The 6,589-nt window shown below is 43.2% G+C and overlaps 1 pseudogene across 1 annotated transcript; it reads right to left on the reverse strand.

Annotated features, from left to right (window-relative positions):
* Positions 1–569: 569 nt before the first annotated feature.
* Positions 570–3,039, reverse strand: LOC309858558 (kelch-like protein 13 pseudogene; annotated as a pseudogene). The gene has a single exon. The product of its transcript is annotated as a kelch-like protein 13 pseudogene (transcript).
* Positions 3,040–6,589: the final 3,550 nt, after the last annotated feature.

Genomic DNA, 6,589 nt, shown 5'->3' on the forward strand with positions numbered 1-6,589 from the left:
AAAAGATCATTCAGGTTTATTTGATGTGACATTCCATTTTTAAAAGTTTGTGTCTGCTCAATGTACATGTGTGTATGTATTTATACACACTTTAGAAACCCCGAACTCTTGTTTCTAAGCAGAGGGGTCATGCTGTTTCTTTTTATTATTATTAATATTGGTGAATTTCAGTTATTATTTCTCCTGTGTGTCTAAGAAACTTCCTATGTTTTCAATGCACCCACGCAGATAGGTGGGTTGACAGATATGTCAAAAATACTTTATGAAAAGAGGGAGGTAGCTCATGCGAGTTGGCAACCTTTTGTCTATTGTTTCCTGTTAGAGCAAGCTGCCTCCCTTCGACATCTCACAGTCAAAGATGAAAGGAAAACTTTTTACTTTGAAGCCGAGTTAGCACAGTTGTACACTTACTACAATCCACCTTCGAGTTGGTTCGCTGGGCTTTCTAATGTAAGATGACAAATACCTTACACCCAATACACAGCATCGAAAAAGTACTGAAGAAACATTTTATAGACAATATCTTGGGTTGGTTGTTTTTTTTTTTGTGGGTTTTGTGTGTGTGTGTATTTTGTTTTGTTTTGTTTTTATATGTTAAACATCAGCTTCAATGGGATACATTTCCAGAATGGTTTTGTTACCAACTTTATAAACACCCTAAGCCAAAGAAACAGCACAAATAACATCAATGTTGTCTTTTTTTTTTTTTTTCCAATATCTGTAACAATTACTGGAGGCTAATCCTTACATACACTACTAAAGGGGGCGCAAAAGAAGAGAATTCATGACACGCTGCAAAGATAGGAACACAGCATCTTAGTCGCGGGGCGGGGTTGATCTTAAGGTGCAGAAAAGGTGGACTCTCTAGAAGGTGATGGTGTGGTTTCTTGGGGAGGGAACACCGTGAGTGTACAAGCTCGGATGCCACCAAGGGACTCTGGGAGATCAAACACCTTATGCCACTCATCTTTGTCAGGGTCATATTTCTGCACTATCTCCACCATACAGCGATTATTCCAGGAATACCCACCGACCACGTAGATCTTATTTTCAAAGACCGCGACCCCGACATCGCTCTGCCCCCTTAACATGGCAGCAATTGGGGTCCACTGGTCAAGGATAGGTGAGTAGTATTCACAGCTTAGGACATCATCATAATCACTTGTGCCTCGGAAGTGATTGCCGCCAATGACGTAGAGCCTCTCGCCCACCATACACTCTGACCGTGGTCATCGGCGCCTTCTGGATCCATTTGTCAGTGTCCGGGTCAAAGCACATGAGCTCCTTTTGGAAAGTGTCATGAGTGATTCCCCCTGAAATATAAATGACTCCTCCATACACAGTTCCAGCATGGCCCTAGTGGGGTTCACTCATTTTGGCAACATAGGTCCATTCATTTGTTCTTGGATGGTAACACTCCACTGTGGGCAGTTCACCAGCTGCATTTCGCCCACCGACTGCGTACAGATATCCTTTGAGGGCACTTAGGTGGAAAAAGGTGCGCTTTTCATTTAAAGATGCAACCTGCATCCATTTATTGTAGCGAGGATCAAATCTGAAGACCATATCAACTGCTGTTTTTCCTTTTGTGTCATAATTGCTCTGTCCGCCGATGACATAGAGGAAATTTCCAATGACAGCAATGCCATGCTTGTACCGTGGGGCATCCATGGGGGCTAACGATTTCGATTCATGGGCCTTTTGATCATACATGCGCAATTCCTTGCTGACAACCAGCTGCTGCCTCAGAACTCCGAGTGTGACCAAATGAGTGGTGTCAGAGGGAATGGCAGTCCTGTCTGACTGCATCACTGGCTGCATGTATGGCATCATTTGGTAATTGCTGGCTTCCAAAAGGAGATTCACACAGGTATTATCAGTTCTCATGAAATCCACGGTTTGCACATAATTGATGAGCTCCTGCGGTGTCATCAGTGGAAATCCTATGTTCTTCATTAATTTGGCAGCAAAGTCCATCCGAGGCTCTTCTAGGCGTAGCCAGCGACAGGTAGCCTTAAAGAGCTCAAGTTCAGTGCAGTGCTTAAGGCTATTACTGGAAAGCACAAAGGCAAGATGCTCAAAAGGGAGCTTCAAGAACTCCCCAGTGCTCAGCAATGCGGGAAAATTCTTCAAGACAAAACTGTTGACATATTTATCCACTTCTGTCAGATTGTAGGTGTTGGCAATCTGACCAACTTCGACACAATTGTCTAAAGTGACCCCAGATATGAGAAATACTTTGCAGAAGTCCAAAACCGGCAGAATCTGAAGAAAACTGGAGCTTCGAGGGTGTCCTGAAGGTTGTCCATGTTAAGAGAAAGCTTTGCAGTATAAATGAAATCAATAATTTTCCTTAAGTCGACTTTGCTCACACCGTGAAGCTTAATGCACATTAAATCTTGTTCTTTCATTCCACCTGTGAACATTGCCTTGAAGTAATCACTAGCAGAGGCCATCATGACTCTATGCACAGGGACGGTGTCATCTGTGCCACCAGGCATCAGGGTCACATCGCAAAGCAATCCTTCAAGTCGAAGCTGGTCAAAGCCCTGTAACACCACCGAACTGTGGGTATTGCTGGTAAAGACGCGTGTGGTCCCTGCCTTGGAAGACCGCAGATGGGATGAGAGACCCATTTCGCTGCTTCCAAGGGACAATTTCATGTGCTGGTCCTCCTCTTCCACTAGAGATCGGTTACGGAGTATTGCAGCGACTGACTCCCCTCTATGAAGATGATCCATCACCTCTAACACTCGGATAATGACCTTGTTTGCCGCGTCCCCGCGTCCCGCCGTCCGTCAGTCCGCTGCCGCACTCCGAGGGCCAAAGAGCGAGTCGCACGGCGCAGCCGGGGCTCCCTCCCGCTTGCGAGACACCGCCCCCCCACCTCCGCAGCCCCTGGCTCGTCCTGGTCACTTCGCCCTCGCGCAGGTGGAGAGCAGGGACCCTAACCCGTCCGCCGATCCACTTATTTTCCAAAGTCCCCGTTCCCGGCTTCCCCGGAAGGGGAGATTGAGCTGCTGCGGCCGCATTGGCAGAGCCTCCGCCTGACCTCGCGGGTTGGGGGGTGCGGGGGGAGAGGGAGGGGGCGGGAGTCCAGTTAAGGAGGGGAGGGGGCGGGGGGAGCGAGCTCGCGGGCGGGGGGAACATGGCGGCTGGGGTGGCCCCGGCGGCGCCTCGTATATATTCTTTTTTAAAATTAAATTAAATTAAATTAAATTGTGTGTGTGTGTGTGTTCCAAAATTCATTGTTTATGCACCACACCCAGTGCTCCATGCAATACGTGCCCTCCATCATACCCACCACCAGGCTCACCCAACCCCCCACTCCCCTCCCCTCCAAAACCCTCAGTTTGTTTCTCAGAGTTGACAGTCTCTCAGAAGTGACTTGGGGGAAATCGGAGGGGGAGATAAACCATGAACATTTAACAAGATTAAATAAACTTCTGAGAAAAGAAACACATTGAATATATGAATAGTCACAGCAGAAAGGAAGGACTTTTTTTTTTTTTTAACATCAAATGAAAACTATTAAACAGAAGACATTATGTTAGGGGAAATGTGCATTCTTGAGATTATTATCCAATAGAAATATTTATTTCTTTCCTATAAAAATGATTAAAACAAAAATAATCGAGCTTATTATTTGTTATATTTATGAGTGTTTATGAATTATTTGCTGGGAAAATATGTATTTAGCAGATTATTTTCTCCTTTCAGAAAATCATTAAGATTCCCTAAATATGACATGTATCTTTAAAGGGTTTTGGAAATAATGTACTTTAATTTCCTGCCTTCTAGTGACCAAAATAACACACTCATGCCTTTCCATTGAACAAAGTGCATGCTTTAGTATCAGGAAATAAAATTATATTAGAGAATTTGGGGACAGACAATATGAGAAATTCTCGTTGTCATTTATGTATTAAACTTTAGTGTAACAAATACCATTTTGGCATTTTATTTTATTCAGAGTTTGGTACATGACATTAAAATTATTAAGTAAAAGTCGATATGCTGCTACTAGCTCTCACTTGGCTATCTTTGACCTGTATCTATAATTACAGGGTATGTACTATAAGACCTGGTAACAACCAGGAAGTCGGTAATTTAATATCTTTTTTTTTAAGATTTTATTTATTTATCAGAGAGAGAGAGAGGGAGAAAGCGAGCACAGACAGACAGAATGGCAGGCAGAGGCAGAGGGAGAAGCAGGCTCCCTGCCGAGCAAGGAGCCCGATGTGGGAATCGATCCCAGGACGCTGGGATCATGACCTGAGCCAAAGGCAGCTGCCCAACCAACTGAGCCACCCAGGCGTCCCAGTAATTTAATATCTTTAATCTTAAGTATCAGAAGTGAAGAAAACTATCTAACCGTAAAAGTGACTGCCAATACTAAATTCATTTGAATCTTAAGTCTAGGCAGTAGTAAGCTGGATAACTTGCCTGGGAGTTTAAGCCTGAGATAGAAATAATCAAATAGTTGATTGCTATAATAGGACTAAATAAGGTAGAACTTCTGGATTTGATTAAGTACGATGTTAGCATTGTTTGGTATCCTAATTACTGACTGCATCATTGCTTTACTGCCTGAACATTTTGGCATTCCTGGGCCCAGGAATGTATGTGGCATTTGTGCCAGGAATTTATCACCAACAAATTTACTGAGTTTGTATTAACCCCATCTTTGGTGTCTGGTAACTAAATTCAAAGTGAAAGAGCTCAGTCATCACACCATACTCTCAGGTCTTGTTGGAGCTCTGAGATCTTGCATCCAGAAGGGGTGGCACTATGTTCTGATGTTATACAAACTGGGTCAATGCTTTGCATATGTAGAGGTTCTTTAAAATCCATTACCCTACTTCATAAGACATATGTTTAGGGCTGCAGACAGGAACTCATTTTCACAGGGATGGAGGTCTTAGGTGGAAGTGGGTACTGCAGGGCCAGCTATTTCTGAGGCCACCGTCTGAGAACACTACAGTGGTGCTTTTCCAGGCAAAGCCAGAATGTCCCTTGAAAGGGTATGAGCTCTCCACCAACTTCCATGTGACTGTCCCTGTGTGGAGAACAGGGTTGAGTGGGATGGCATCCTATGTGAGGTGTTAGAATATGATTTTGGGACCAGTACACCCCATGCCAAGCTCTCACTCACTGTACGTTACCTATATGACCAACTCTGCATCAGCCTCTCTCTTCCTTACAACAGCCTTGCCAGATGGGTGTTATCCCCCCATGTGAAGAGGCGCTAACTGATGGAAAGACTAACTTTTGGGGTTACTTTTGGATCTCATGTCTACTGAGCTTCTAAACATGACATCTTTCACTTAATACCGATTCTGTTACTTTTTTAAAAACAGAAAATAGTAATTGCTTCATTTTAGGCCTTAGAGACAGAAATTGCCAATGGTATTATATGCAGAGCATAGAGGAAAACACAATGCACAACTTAAGAAGAAGGACGAAGAAGAGAATTAATATTCTCCAACTAAAAAACATACTAGAAAAAAGTATTTTAAAAAACACTAGAAAAAAAACCCATCTGAAGCAAGATTTATTATATCCATTTAAGAGATAAAGAAACTGAGGCTCAGAACAACTTTTTAAAGGGAGATAGTAAAAAGTACAGGCTCAGAATCACTTGTTCAATGGCAAAAGCAGGGCCCAACATAGGTTTGGCTGTATCTACAGCATTTCTACTACACCACATGTATTTTATCTTAAATAGCAATGTAGGCATAGCCTAATTTCTAGGACATATGAAGAAACGAAATAATTTTTAGTACGATTTTAAAAAAACTAAAAATTATAAGTTTGGGTTTTGTTTTGTTTTGTTTTAGAAATTTTCGACCTGACTTTCCTCTGTCTCTGAACAATTTTCATAACTGTACTTCAAAGATGGGGAAATATCTTAGTAGGACATGCCTTCTGGTTGAAAGACTTATAGAAGTAGTTGTTCTATTCACCTCTCCAGTTATTTGGGGCTTCCTCTGGAATGTAGTCCTTGTTAGCCACTCCCTCTTTTTAGAAGGTGATGGGAAGAGGAAGATTCTTCACAAGAAAAAATTGTTTTTGTTGGAGTTCTTGGTAAATGCAGGGGGCAGAGGATTTCCCAGTAATGGCAGGAACAATAGTTCACAGAAGAGTGGATGTAGCTCTTCTGAGACTGGGCAGGAATTCTTCTGTGTTGCTCTTGGAAAGGATAAAGAGACAGGAAGAATAAGAGTAAGGGTGTGGAGCTGTTAAGACAAAGTCTAGGATGAGTGGAAGGGACGATGAAACTCCGCTGTAGTGGATGACCAACCAATGTTTGAAGAGCAGGGAGATCTGGGGTGCCTATTGTCTCCATTTATGACTCCCCTAGGAAAGCTGTGGCGTGTCCAGGTTGCTTCTGCATGTTTTGGGGTATGCAGCCCTTTGGGTCTTCCTGCCCTGTTATGCTCACATTGGAGTCAAAGAGGGACAGAGAAGACACAGCTCAAGCATGTTGGTGCCCGGGCTGTAGACAGCACTACGAGAAAGTGACTACTTGGGTATTTGCATAAATGCAAGAGAATTTGTGCCAGCTATACCTAACCACCTTGGAGAA

The sequence above is a fragment of the Mustela nivalis genome, assembly GCF_964662115.1.
Source record: "Mustela nivalis genome assembly, chromosome: 2".
Taxonomy (NCBI): domain Eukaryota; kingdom Metazoa; phylum Chordata; class Mammalia; order Carnivora; family Mustelidae; genus Mustela; species Mustela nivalis.